We start from the raw sequence: 14,901 nt of genomic DNA on the forward strand, positions 1-14,901 counted from the left end.
TAGAGCCATCATGGTTGGGTGTGTGGTAAGGTCCCAAATATGTCTAGGTGAATGAGGGCAAACAGATGTGTAGTAGTGGAGGTGCTATTTGGGAAATTGTTACGAGACTGTTTTGCAAGTGGACAAATTGGATATTGCGAGTGAGAAATAGATCCACTATGACCTAATCGTTGATGAAAAAGAAATGAATTTTTATTAATGTTTGTATTACGCTAAGAAGTTTTATTTGTAATACAAGAAGATGACTATAAAAAATCCCTAACATTGGTCTAATAGTATAAACCATGGAGAACTTTACTGTAAACCCCACGTTATTATTCCGATACCCTGAGGTATGAAATTTACCTTTTCAAGTAATTTTCTAGTTTGAATGAAAGGGTAAAATGGTCAATTTACATGTATTTCGAGATGTGGCCATTATAAAGTGTAAAGGATGATGTCATTGAAGAGAAATGAGGGTAGAATGGTTATAAAGTTGATTGATAAGGTTAAATGGCATAAACGGTAACCAAGGGTATAATGGTCTTTTCATACAAAACCATATGATTTAAGTGTCCATAAAAGTGCACCAAGGGTAAATTAGTCATTTACCTAGTAGAATTACTTAATGGTTAAGTGTTTTAAAGAAGTCAAATGGCATTAAATGAGTACTTATCTTTATGTTGTGGTAGAAATGACCAAAACGCCCTTATATGAAAAATTTATGCCAAATGACCTTTATATCTAACTTTTATTGACCAATCACATTAGAGTATCAATGGAATGAATATTTACAAGGTTTAAAGAGAGAGTAGTCGGCCTTGGAGACCCCAAATATATCATCTTCTTCTTCATCTCTCAAATCCACCATAAAAGCCACTAATCCAAGCTTTTATTCTCAAATTTTCTTAGGATTTCAAGTTGATTTTTAAAGGAGATCACCATCCACCCTTAAAGAACTTCAATTTCAGGGTTAAAGGTGAGTTTCAAAACCCTAGTTTTTCTGAATTTTTTAGTTAAAAGAGAAATTCATAAGTGGTTATGTGTGTAAGGTAGAAAGGTGAAACTTTGGAGCCAAGGAGGAGTACCTTTGTGCTTTGAATACTAAGGTAAGGAAAAAATCTCCCTTATGACTACAATTGATAACACCTAGGGTTTATGAAACTTACATTTATTTATGTTAATATGAGTGTGATGCTATGTTTTGGTTATGAGTTGTTTAAATGGGTGTGTTGATTGGTGTATGTGTGCATATGGAGGATGATTATGCCAATTAAGAGATTTGTAGTTGGACGATGTTTTGGCACTTTTTGGTTCTGTAAAAAGGGAGGTTTTTATGGCCTTTTATACTAAGAATGATATGGCAAATGATATGAATGTGCAAATGAAGGTGACATGGTTAAAATGAATAGAATTCGGATTTGGCTTTTTGAGACTTATACTGTACATGCTTCACTGAATCAGTCATAACTGAAGTTATAGAAGTCCGATTGAGTTGATTCTTGAAGTGTTAAAAAGTTGAGAAACAGACCTAAAACTTTTATGTTTTAGCCAAAAATAAATTCGAATTAGAAGATAATGGAAAATTGCTTGAAAGTAACGAACTGTATGGCATCCACCTTCTTAATGGAAATTCCCATTTGTTTCTAATTCTAATAAACCCCTGAATAATCTTACTACTGAAATTCTTTGTATTGTATGAGAAATTGAATGAATTAAGTTAAGAAGTTTAGTAGGAGAATATAGTATGATTGAGCATGGAATATGTTAGTCCATATGTTTGCATTCATAATGGTAATGCATATAGCTTATTTAGTTGTCTTATGAAAAATTTATGAAATGTTAAAGAATGAATTCCATGAGTCTCTTGAGGTATAAACCAAGATCAGAGGAATGGAATTCTTATGGAAACCATGAGTCCTTTGAGGTGACGACCAAGAACAAGGTAATGGTTTAAATGAATCCGATCGGATAACAAAGACTAATGAAACCATCAAGTATAAAGACAAAAGAAATAAGCATGCCATGTACATGAATATTTCATAAGTCATATATGTTCTATGTTATATTATGTATGATTATGTTATGACTTATGTTCATGAGAAAAGTCCAAAATGTATGATATGTTTTATGAACTTGTTATGTCAAAGAATGAAGGTCATGTTTTGTAGGTAGGTAAAGTCCTAAGTAATTTACTTGTATAATGAACCTTAATAGTTTATAAATGGCCATATTCCTTACTGAGCGATTAGCGCTCACCCCACGAAATGTTTTAAAATGTTTTGCAGGTACGGATTAAGGCATGAAGCTGGGAGAGGATTCCAAGGGACGCTATGAGCATGAGGGGATGCTTTAATGATGACTATTGAACGGTTTTGCTAATATTTAGTGTAGTAATTATGTTCATATCTCATAATTCAGTAATTATGTCCATGTTCTATAATGGAGTAAATATGTTATATTAATAAAGGAAATCAAATTGCTAGTAAATTTTATAAAAGTGTGTATGTTCTAGTAAGTATTACTGTGGATTTCATAATTTACTCCAAGAAAGGAAATTATATTTTTTTATTATACAATGAACTTATTATAGTTAAGAAAAAAATTAAACACATATATCTATATATATGTTTTAAACTACAAGTTTATTCTTTAAATAGGATTTTAAAAATAAACTTCTTTCCTAGGCGTGCGTTTTCTAAGTTCTCAATGGCCAAGGGATACTTAGGAAATACCCGACTAGGGAGGGGTTTTACATTTACCCAAGCCCATTATTGTCCCAGTCGAAGGGTCTTGAAATTCACATTTCGTTGGGAGAAATTTCAGAAAACAACTGTTATCAATGCAAAGTTTTGAGACAAAGATAAGGTTGAAATGGAAAGCAGGGACAAATAGAACATTCTTAAAGACTAGGTATTCATTTACGTGGACCATGCCTATGTGAGTAGCTGGGGCAATGTTTCCATTTGGCATGCGGACGGAAGTGGTTGATTTAACAGGAATATGCCTAGGGGAAAAATATTTTGGATTTCAAATAATGTGGTCATTAGCTCCTGAATCAATTATCCAGACATCATTTTTAATGGAGTTGAGATAGAATGATATACCTGCATAAGATGCCGAATTTGGTTGGGGAACCTGATTCAGAATCTGAAGGATGTGATTGTACTATTATGTGCTAATCATAGGTGTAGAATTCTAACCCCCGGTAGTGGTAGTTTGAAAAATCGATGGCTGACTACTTTTATCCTTGGAGGTCGTGTTAGGATACCCATGTAATTTTTAGCACTTGTCCCGAGTATGATTTCTGCGTTTGCAATATTCATAATACAATTTTCCCTTACCAAATTTTGAGGAACAAGGCCCATAAGATCCAGACCCATTTTGCCCATAAGTGCCAAGCCCATTCTGCCCTGTTAGCCCATACACATTAGTGTGTGACGTGGCATTGTGTGGGTTGTTGGATGATTGCAAGTTGGTGATCAGTTGTGGACCATCAGATTTGATAGAGTCATCTTGGCTGTTGGATCTCCCATATAAAAGCTCACGTTTTGTGTCAAGTGGCGTGAACCCTAGTCTCTCTCCAGATCCAATTATCCCACCTTTTGCAGAGACAAAGGCGGCTGGTTCATGGCGAGAATTCTCCAGCATGACCAAGCGCTGGCTTTCATCTTGAACCGCAAGCTGGAAGTGCTGCGAAGGTTCGGCGGCGGAGAAGTGGCCAAGACCTGTGTATGAAAAGGTAAAAAACTAACATTTAAACCAAGAAGAAACCGAGAGAGTCGTTCCCAATCTTTAATGCGCTAGAACTACAGCAGTGTTTCTGACGGCCCATTCAAAGATTCCTCAGCAACATCAAGCTCATTCCAAACTGCCGAGAGCTTATTGAAGTAAATGGTAGCAGTTGAGTTTTGTTATTTAATATCTGCAAGTTGTTGCCAGAGGGTAAAGAGCCTGGCAACATCTAATTTCCCATACATTTCTTTTATATTTGACTACATCTCGGCGACATTTTTTGTAAGTGGGAGACCGGCAACCACATCGGGTGATAAACAGTTGCTAATCCAAGTGCGAACTAGCATGTTGCAACGGTTCCAATGGCGGATGAGATGTGGTTCAATGGGTGTGGGAACATTGCCGTCGAGAAACCCTTCTTTGTCTTTTGCTATCGTTGCTCGCTAGAAATCTAGTGCCAATGTGGCATAGTTTTCTGAGTCGGTGAGCGTTTGTTTGACGATAACGCGTTCTAGGCAATCGGAAGCCAGCGTGTATAACACATCATCAGGTTTCGGTCGATGATGGGTGGCTGGGATGAATTGGAAGGTGTATGAGTAAGATTGACCCGGATTCTGACCCGGGAAAACAAATGGGTAAGGATTTGGACCCGTTTGTTGATTTGGATAGGTTTGACCCGGATTGTAACCCGGGAAATGAAATGGGTATGTGTTTGGATTTGGGCCAGTTTGTTTGTTGGGGCTTCGTGTTGTTGAGGGCTGGGTTAGGCCTGATGAGGCTGAGGCTTGGGCTGGATTTTCTGTGGGCTGATCTTGGTCTTCTGGTTGTGTGTTGGTCAAGCCTGGTTCAAATTCTGGAGTGGTCATGTGTGGTAGTGTTTGGTTATTCTAATGTGATTTTTTGTGATTGCAGAAAAGGAGAAAGAAGCGGAAGCTGACTTAGAAGAGATGCTCTGATACCATGTCAGAGTTTGAGCTAGCAAGAGAGGCAGAGAGGATCAGAGAGAGAGAGATAATTGAGATTGTCGGAGTATGCTAGGAGAAGAAGAGAAATTCTGTGTATATTGTATTGTCATTCTGTAAGGAAATACAATATTGTGTCATAATGTTGTGATCACAGTAAATTAGGAAATAATGAAAGGGAACATTTGATATAATGATCAAATATTAGCATTCCATATTTCATCATTTTCTTCTCACTGATATTTCCTAGTATTAATTTGACATTGTTGAATATCAGTTCACATTATCAATGGAAAAAATTGAAGTTCATTAAACTATGTAAAATCTGGTATAAAACAATGGTATATTCCTTAAGGGTCTGCTTGGGAGTTTTTTTTTCACTGGTTTTGGAGGGTTTTTAATTAGACTGGTTTTGAGGTGTTTAAAAACCATTACTTGCCAGATTTTTTATGGACTGGTTTTGACTGATTTAAAAACCCCCCAAAACCAGTGTAGTGTATTTTTGAGGGGTTTATAAAACACCCCAAATCGGTGTGTTTTGGCTGGTTTAAAAATTTTATCCCAAAAAAACTCCTTTCCACTATTATTCATAAATAATAATCCCTTTGCTGGTTTTAAAATTTCTTCAAACCCCATTCAATCTTCAACTTTTAGATGACTGTTACAATGCTTTTGAATCTTGACGAAATCATCTTTTTGGCTTTTCCTTTCCTAAAGTAGGGCTAATCTTCTGCATTTCCCTTTAATTAATAAATATTTCTTTTCTTGCTGGCAAGTTGGGGCTTACCCAAATATACAGAACCTGTTCGGAGAACTTGGTATCAATGATCGATTGCAGTGGAAGGAGCACTTAATGATATTTGCAATACCGAACAAGCCAGGAGAATTCAGCTGATTTGATTTTCCTGAAGTTCTGCCAGCTCCTGTAAATGGTTAGATACTTGTACCCACCACTAAAGAAAAAAGGAAACCCCTAGACCATTTTTAATTGAAGTTATATTCTGCTTCTTAAAAAAAAAACAGTATGTGCTCTTTACATAGATCTGGAAATGCATGTTGAAGAACCAAGGTTGGAAACAAAAAGTAAATTGGCTTGTTGGTTTATGTAGTTATTACTTGATAAATATTTGAACACAAGTTCAATTCTTCCTACCATGTCTATGACATAGTGGCCCCGTAATCAATACATGTATTATAAGAAACAAAACATGTTACTAATTCATTAAAATGTTTTTAGTAAAGGTGGACTAGAAGTTTAACTTATGAACAAAGATTTTAAAGTTAAACCTTCTCATTAAACAGGGAAAAGAAGAATAATCTACGCAATAAAGCTGACCAAATCTCATGAATAAGAGAAAGAAGAATGCTGAATTGAAGGGTTCATCACTTATCTTTGTAGATGTAAAACTTCAATGCTAACTATTGGTTGTTAATATCATTTATAATTTTTTAGAAATTATTTAATTGCATTTCTTTACCGGTAGTTTTATAAAATTATGTGGTTTTTCCTCTATTTGATTCTTTCTATTTGCGTTTAGGTGATTGATTGAATCCTTGTCTGTTTGTTAAATAAAGATCGTTTTTGATGGCTTTGCTTCACTGATTGAAGAAAAGAACAAAAAACTGTTTTTTAGAAATGTTGTTGCGGCTGTTGTATTGATAATTTGCGAAGTCCAACATTGTGGCAGCATATTTATTCTCTTAAAATGACAGATTTCGAATGATTGTGTGATGAATTAAATAATATACAATGAGAAAACTTACAAATAAATTAAACTTGGAAGGAACTTTGATACTAAGTATTGGTAATTGAAACAAAAAAACTCTCAAATATTGGTTGAAGTTGGGGTATTTTTATGGGTATATATGTAAATTTATCATTTTAAAAAACTGTCAGAACCGCTGGAAAATAAACTCCCAAGCATAGGTTGGGTGTTTTAAAAACCGCTACTAAAAACCCCTCAAAACTGCTACGGTGGTTTACCCTCAAAACCGCTACGATGGTTTACCCTCATAACCGCTACCATAAAACTCCCAAGCAGACCCTAAAGACTTTGATTCTGCTGTATGCGTCAAAAACATGTTTTTACTTGTGTAGGCAGGTGTACGTAAATTGTCAAACATCAACCTTTGTGAGTAAAGTTATTGTTGTCCGTCTCACCAACTTAAGTGTGCATGCAGGTGGTTAATTTTATTAATCAAAATAACTACCATTTCCTCTTATATTATGCTGTACTAGATTATGCCGCACTAGCCTTGCACATGCTAGTACTTTCATTATACCAATTTAGGAATTCATAATATCCTTTTCATTCGTTTATTAGAAGTCTTAAGAGAACTAAAGATCTAATTGCTCATTGATTAATATTTTATGTAAGAATATAACATGAATGTTTCTCTCTTTTCCTCGTCTTAATTAAATTATAAAGTGCTCAAATTGACCGTCGTATGTTTCTCTTTCTCTCTGGATTATGTTTTAGATATTGATTTACCTTTTATATGTTAAAAAAAGCTTTGTATTTCAATTGTGGTCCTTATAACATCGGAACGAATATTCTAATATTTAAAATATAAATATATTTAACTCTATTTATAATATTGCCTATTGAGAATATTAATGTTATTTATTTTTGAATAGTTTATAGTCCTAGATTAGAGCAGCATTATCAATAGATTACCTAGTTTAATGTTGGTGGGTATCGCGGTAGGGTTAGATATTTGCATTAATTGTATTTGTATACATGTAACTGATCAATTATTGCAGTTTATACTATGATTGATGTTGATAAACTACAAATGTACCTTTTTAATATTGTTTTGCCGGCTTAGTAATGTCAATGATCTAACATTATATATACATAATAAAAGTATCCCTATACCAAGCATGTTTCACTAATTTGTTCTCATTTAAACACATAAATATGTATCCTAGTATTTGACAACTAGCTCCAACATTATTATCATTAAATGGTACAAATTTAAACTCTCATCTATCAATACTCTTCCATAAATCTAATCAAATTAAAATACAACATAATATTGATGGGTGAGTTTAGTTTATTATTTTGGATAAGATTTTGGAAATAATATTGGGTAGCTAGATAGGGGATTATTACGAGGTAAAATTTAAAAATTTATGAAAAAGCCCCTAGGTTTGCTAATTTAATTAAACACCGTAATGTATAAAATGACAAAAACACCCCCACCACCTGCAGTGCCAGATTCCGACCATCACTGTCGGAATCTCGTCAGAAAATCCCGTTACGACACAGACCAGTCAGATCTGTGTCGTAACGCTTTGTTATGGTCTTTTCCAGCCAGATCCACGACCTGCCGTGGCCGCGACGGCCGGAAAAGGCCAAAACGAAAGCCATCTTTGGCGGTCGATGGCCATATCTTTGGCCGTCGTTACGGCCAAATCTGGCCTTTTGCGGCCAGATCCATGGTGGATCTGGCCGGAAATGGCCATATCGGTGAACTTCCGGCCATTTCTGGTCAGCATGTAAGCCATTGTACAGATTCCAGCTACCACCGACGGTAGTTGCCGAAATCTGGCAAGTATGGGTCACGGGGGTGTTTTTGCTAATTTTTAAACTTTTTTTTAGGGGGTATTTAATGAAATTAATAACCTTATGGGGTCTAAAAATAATTAAAAAAATAGGGTAATATTTCTGGAATAATGTGCCAAACATTATTTGGAGAATAGGATTGGAAATATGTGTAACAACTGCTGAAAACTAGCACAATGCATGCATAATAACAATAGAAAATTTGGCCCAAAGTTTTCTTTTTCATTACAATTCATATGTCTTTTATACACAAAGAGTACTGTTTACAAAAATTCATTTTAAAAGACAAAACAGGGGAAACAGTGTAGCTATTGCTCCTCGCTTGCCGACGCCCCTCCGACTGCATCAACACCTAGATCCTGCATCCATAAAGGAAAATAACGGGGTGAGCACAAAATAATGCTCAGTAAGTAAAACCCTCTATCTGTCTATCCCCGTATGAATCACACGTAATTCTTTCCTTATACTATTTCTGTTTCTATATCGGTTTCTACTAAACATCATGGCCTCATCTTACCGGAGGTACGGCCGGATGGCGTTCACACAGCACCATCTCACTCTTCATGACTATCGGGTGGAATTCACACAGTACCAACCAGTTCTCAATGACTATCGAGTGGGGATCACAAAGCACCTACTCGGTTTTCCTAACTATCGGGTGGAGACCACTTAGCACCTACCCGTTTCTCATGACCTTTGGGTAACGATCACCAAGCATTCACCCGTCTCTAGTCGCTGTCGGGTGATGATCACAAAGCATCAACCCACTTCTACTAAATGTTGGATGATGATCACAAAGCATCAACCCACTTATCTAACAACTAACCGGGTAGTGGTCACAAAGCATCTACCCATTTCTACTACTCATCGGGTGACGATCACAAAGCATCGACCCATCTCTAAGGGCTATTCGGGTGGTGATCACAAAGCATCAACCCGATTCCCATAACTGTCGGGTGATGATCACAAAGCATCAACCCATCTCTACTACTCTTCTAATTCACTCTATTCTAGCATTTTTCATTCTCTCTACCCTTAGAGTAGTTGCATCCACCAAGTTCTCTACTCATAGAGTAATTGCATACACAAAGTTTCCTACTCTTTCTTAGGTCACTTCTCAATGCACAATTAGTGCCTATGGATGGTTCATCTCCACTAATGCACTTATGAAATGCCAACATGCAATGTTGCAAGAATTAAGGTTCACTACTCATACTCAAACCTCTATTAGGCATTTCATCAAACAACTCAAGTGCATAATAAAACTCTACTATAACAATAATTCTAAATCTTTCTCTAACCATCCAAAATGGGGAGAAACCCCCTCACATAGCCACATATCCTGCCAAAGAAAGACACTTCCAAAAGGATTCCTCAATACCCTTCAATTCCATCTCAAACTACCTTTCCAACCCACATCTCACTTCTTATATTTGCAATGTATAAACAATCACAAAGCACTAGAAATCTCTATTTAAGCCTCAATAACATGGCATATAACATGTATATAACATACATACATAAGTGCTATCAAAACCCTAATCAAGAAAATTCCCAAATCTCAACTTGGGTTGGGGTTTACTTACCTTGTTATGGAGAGATTTCACTAACTCTTCCTTTCACTTGGTTTGCTTGACTTTTTCTCTACTCTTAAACAAAAGAACAAAAACCCTCAATATTCAATATATACTAAAACTCACAAAGCTTCACAACCAAAGCAAGAATCCTTACCTTAGGATGCCTTAGGTTGATTTTCTACCCCAAATCACTCCAAAAGCCCTTTAAAACTCCTTGATCAAAAGAAAGAGAAATTGAGAGGAAGCAAGAGAGGAGAGTGGCGTTGGAGAAGAAGAATGAAGGGTTTGCAATGTCTTAATTCCTTTTAATGAAATTTATACACAACCATTCCCATTTTGCCCTTACTCTTCTTTGGGAATTCCATCTATATCCTTTGATTCATTACAAACTCACCCCCATATCAACATATTCTCCATGAAAAATCCTTACAATTAACTCCCCACTTTTCCTGCTAATTAGGGGTAGAATGGTCAAATTGCCCTTAGGGAAGAAAATATCTAAAACTTAACAAACATTTTAACCGGCCTGTCGCCGCGGTGAAACTGTCCAGAGAGTTTCCCCGTGGTTTCAACACATCTTCGCCGCGCGAAGATTCTCCTTCGCCCCGGCGAAGTTTGGCACACTAAACTTCTTCTATTTTCAACCAATTTCAGGGTAAGCATTCAACACAACACTCAATCAAACAATATTACCAAAACCCAACTCAAATAAGAGCGAAAGAGGAAACAATAATGACGTACCTCATGTGAGGCGTTACAATATGGGTAAAAATAATAAGCCAAACATGCCCGATAGTGTTATGCCTAAAAAATCGGGGCTAACGTAACCTTATATTAGCAAGCACCAATCAGAGTTCAAGAAAAAAGTTTTGCACCGTCTAAGAGCTGTCACGTCACCCCAAGACAAAGATGATACGATTGTCATCAACCCAGCAGATTCAAGTTTTGTCTATAAATGAATGGGGACTGCGACCTGTCCAAGCCTCAAATAATTTGAGGATATTTTCTAAGTTATCAGCCAATAAGAGACAAGAAAATACTTGCACGACATCTACCCACTTGCAGATTTGTAATCATTATCTTGAATTCAGCAATTATAAATAGAGGATTCCCCCTCTCAAATTTGGGATCGATCGATCTCTGATTTTCATAACAATCAATAGCAAAGACAACCCACGGGAAAGAGACTGACTTATTATTCTCTCTTAATACATAGTCATTGTACCTCTGTTCGTTATTCGCTGCACGCGACCTCTTGTAACACATTTATATAAAAGAAACAGTGGATGTAAGAATCGCTTTAAGCATCTGAACCACTATAAAATTATCATTGTCTTATTTATCATTAAGTCTTTGCTCTTTTTTATAACCTTGTCCTAACTCACAAATTAATCTCGTGTAATTTCTAAGATCTGCTTAGCATTTTGCACGTGCAAGGTCGTTGGTGTCAAAATCAAGCATCAACAGATAGTGGTATGTTTATATTCCTTAATGATGATTTCATGAAAAATTAATTATAATAAAGGGTGTATTTCTTGTTGTTCAACTAACAAGCTCTAGGTTAAACAGCAAACATCCTAAGTCATATGTATGTTATAATTCTCTGACCAACAATTAATTGGACATGGATTATATAAACATGAGAGCTAAAACAATGTAATGAGCATCGACTTTTCTAGAACAAATTTGAGCTGGGGAATTCAGACTTTCCTTTCTGGACTTTCCCGTGGAGGCGTCAACGTCCATAGTGTGAGGTTTCCGCAGCCAATTTAGAGAGATTTCAACACTCAACTCAAGTTGCCAACTTGTATTTTAAAGGGGGAAAAAGATTGATTAATTAATTAATTAGGAACTGAAACACGAAAAAAACGGGGGAGTTTCTAGTTAGGCTGAGTAGATAGATATATATGATTTATGATAGGATTTCAAACATCCTTTCCGGTTTCTTTTCTGACCGAAGTATGCTACAATATCCCCTCCCTTTTACATTTAAAATAAGATACTACTTTGTTTGATTGAAAAAGTCTTGTTTTAGTTTAGTTTGTATGAAGTGAATTATATTATATTATATTATATTATATTATATTATATATAGATCTAGAGTTGCAGTTGCATTTGATGAATTTACGTCAAACAAAATTAATGTGGATTGAGTTTTAGTTTTACGTACGAGGAAGCCAGCTATCAGCATGATATAAGAATTATATAACTCATTTTCTATTGTATAATCTTAAGTTGATCAATAATTGTTCAACGCAACTTGTTATCCCACCTAACAAACCAAGTACTTTTTTAATTAAGTTTCAGCTCTCTTCATACTTGGAATTTGGAGTTCTTTGCCCAACCCCTCCAAGTGTTAAGATGTGGATTCCCCATATCCTTTTACATTTTGGGTTAAAATTTACATATTTTAATTGGGTTAAATCAATATTAGATTTAATTAACTATAATTATAAGGGACATAGATTGTAATCTATATCAAATTGATATTCATATTTCCAAAAGAAAATGACATTAACAGACAAACGTGTGAAGATTTGATTTACTTTCTCATATAATTGTCTCACCTTTAACTCACATTGTCATTGTCCCTGTTCATTAGACAAACATTAAGGTCCTACTTTATTTTATTCTCATATTTTGATTGCTCAATTCTCTTGAATATGTACAAATATTAAACATAGGATTTCCATCCCCAATAAATAAAATATACAAGGGTGGATTCACATTCCACATCTAACCTGATTTAGATTAGAATGTAAAAAACAATTAAACGAGATTCCTTGGCAAGCTCTCAAAATGGTCAAATTGTTTTCAATGATTAAGTTATTGTGGGAGTGTGCATGTAAATAACCGGCTTCAAAAACCCATCTTTTCCCTTCGGATTAAATTAATAGATTTGGAAATAAATTTCTTAACAAAATCAACATAAATATTTAAGGAATTGAGTAAATTAGGTAAGAGGAGAATTTCCAATTTCCTATGGAGCACAAGTGGGCAGCCCAGATTTTTAATTGCCGGAAATTAGACGTGGTTAATGATAAACAGTAGTCCACCTACACCGATTCTCATACCTATTGGAGTGGCCCAAGCTTATAATCTAGCTCTTTATCAAGTTTCGTAATTAAGAATCCTTGGCCCATTACAATGCCGCCTTCATCTACTTGCTAAACCCTCTTCATCCATCATCCATTGAAGTTTTACCAGTATCGATATTCAAACTCTAATGGATAAGCTCAGATTCTCACTACTTTACACATTTTAACTGAGTTTGATAGCTGAAACATTTATTCTTAGATACTGAACTTTGGGATACAAATGTTCAAGATATATACTAGGCCAAATTTAAATCCTGTGAGTCGATGAGGCTCGCAATGGGCATGGAATGATTGCCTCTTCCATCTCTCTGTTTCAAAGTCCAAATCCTTATAAATCACCCAATTGGCAACGCAGTGTTAAGGAATTAAAGTGTTCGAGGCAGGAAAACCAGACGTACATCAACGCAGTGTATTTTTATCTCATTTAAATCAGAAATCAAGGTTGAATGTACATAATAAGATTCACATATGTAGTGTTTTATTTAATGGAAAATGTCGGGTCAATTCCGATCATAAAAATATCAATGTGTTGTGCTTGCATCTTAAAAGGTTCTAGAGCCAATTTAGTGTCCCCAGCAATGGAAATGTAATACATAAGGAAATCCTTGTATTCAGGAGATCTGTATAGTGGAGGATCAGTCAAAGCTTTTGCAGGCTCTATAGCACTATTTTGAGCAGGAGTTATAAAGAAAGCTGCACTTGTCCTGGCATCCTTAGAGTTCGTCACAGCTCTATGTTCAGCACTCTTCAGTTTGTTGTTGCTGATAATCTAAACCCCAAAATTCAAATACACTTTCTCACATTGATTCAACCAAGAAGTATTTTAGTGTTACGATAGTACAGTTATTTGTTTTGTTAGAGAATGTACTGTAATGCATAGCCGATGTTCACTACAAATACATTCGGAAGAGGCTCACCCCTAATCCATTCCCCATCCTTGAAGACCTGAAGCCCACTAACATCCCCTTGAAGTAGTATTGGTTATGAGATTAGGGTCACAATGTTTTGGAATTCCCAAGGTCAAGCTTGGATCTGGACAAGGTGGATAATAGTTGACTGATAATAATGACGCTTCACTGAGTCATGTCCGAAGTAACCAGTTTCTAGTCCCAGTCCTTCGCTAATTAGCTCCAGGATCATTGAATCCAATTTCTTTAATTCAATTGAATATGCCCCTACAACCTCACTAACAGAAATAAGATATGAAATAAATCATCCATCACACAGAATTTCCCCTTCATAAAGGTTATAAAACAGTAGGATTTACAGGTATCTAGTTGGCCTGAAAGGCCATTGTTGTAGGCATTCGTCTAAAGGATGACGTGTGAACCTGGAAAAATCCAAACTCTTTGCTGGCCTTCAATATTTGTTGAATTGTATCAGTTCGATTATGACCAACTGCTTGACTTAAATCAATGACAGGAATGGTATTGTATAAAGGAACAATGGACCTTCCAGGTCTTGTTTCAGGTGGAAATATGTAATTCTCAGGCAAGGATTCATCTTTATACCACATTGAAACGGGCTTCTCCATGGCTCCAGTATAGAGACTGAATCTTCTAAGAGATTTTCTTCCGAATATAGTGTGGCCTTATGTAAATCTATGAAACATAATTGTTTATTATTACAATAGTACAAATAATAAAGTTAAAACATTGGCTTTGGAATTGCTTGCAAACTGAGATATATAAATGGTATATTCCTGTGCAATAGGTCAATTCTTTTATTAAGTTTTGCCGGCTAATCTAAAATTATTAATGTTTAACAGAGTTTACTTTGTAATCAGCAACATTGTCAATCACAAGTTGCTACCATGACTATGACTGCTGAACTATATCGAATTATCTCTAATTTCAAAACTAATAATTCGAGTAATATAAATTTATCTAACTTTTATATGTACATTTGGATGTTTTGTGTTAGCTTCTTTTTCACTTCATTTTTCATTTTCATTTTATAGGAACCAAATTTGGTTTGTGTT

The 14,901-nt window shown here is 35.5% G+C and overlaps 1 pseudogene; it reads right to left on the bottom strand.

The window, feature by feature from the left end:
* Window positions 1-13,398: 13,398 nt before the first annotated feature.
* On the bottom strand, window positions 13,399-14,454 carry LOC116109543 (annotated as a pseudogene).
* Between the last annotated feature and the right edge of the window lie 447 nt (window positions 14,455-14,901).

This window comes from Pistacia vera, unplaced genomic scaffold (assembly GCF_008641045.1).
Source record: "Pistacia vera cultivar Batoury unplaced genomic scaffold, PisVer_v2 Contig581, whole genome shotgun sequence".
In the NCBI taxonomy this organism is placed as follows: Eukaryota; Viridiplantae; Streptophyta; class Magnoliopsida; order Sapindales; family Anacardiaceae; genus Pistacia; species Pistacia vera.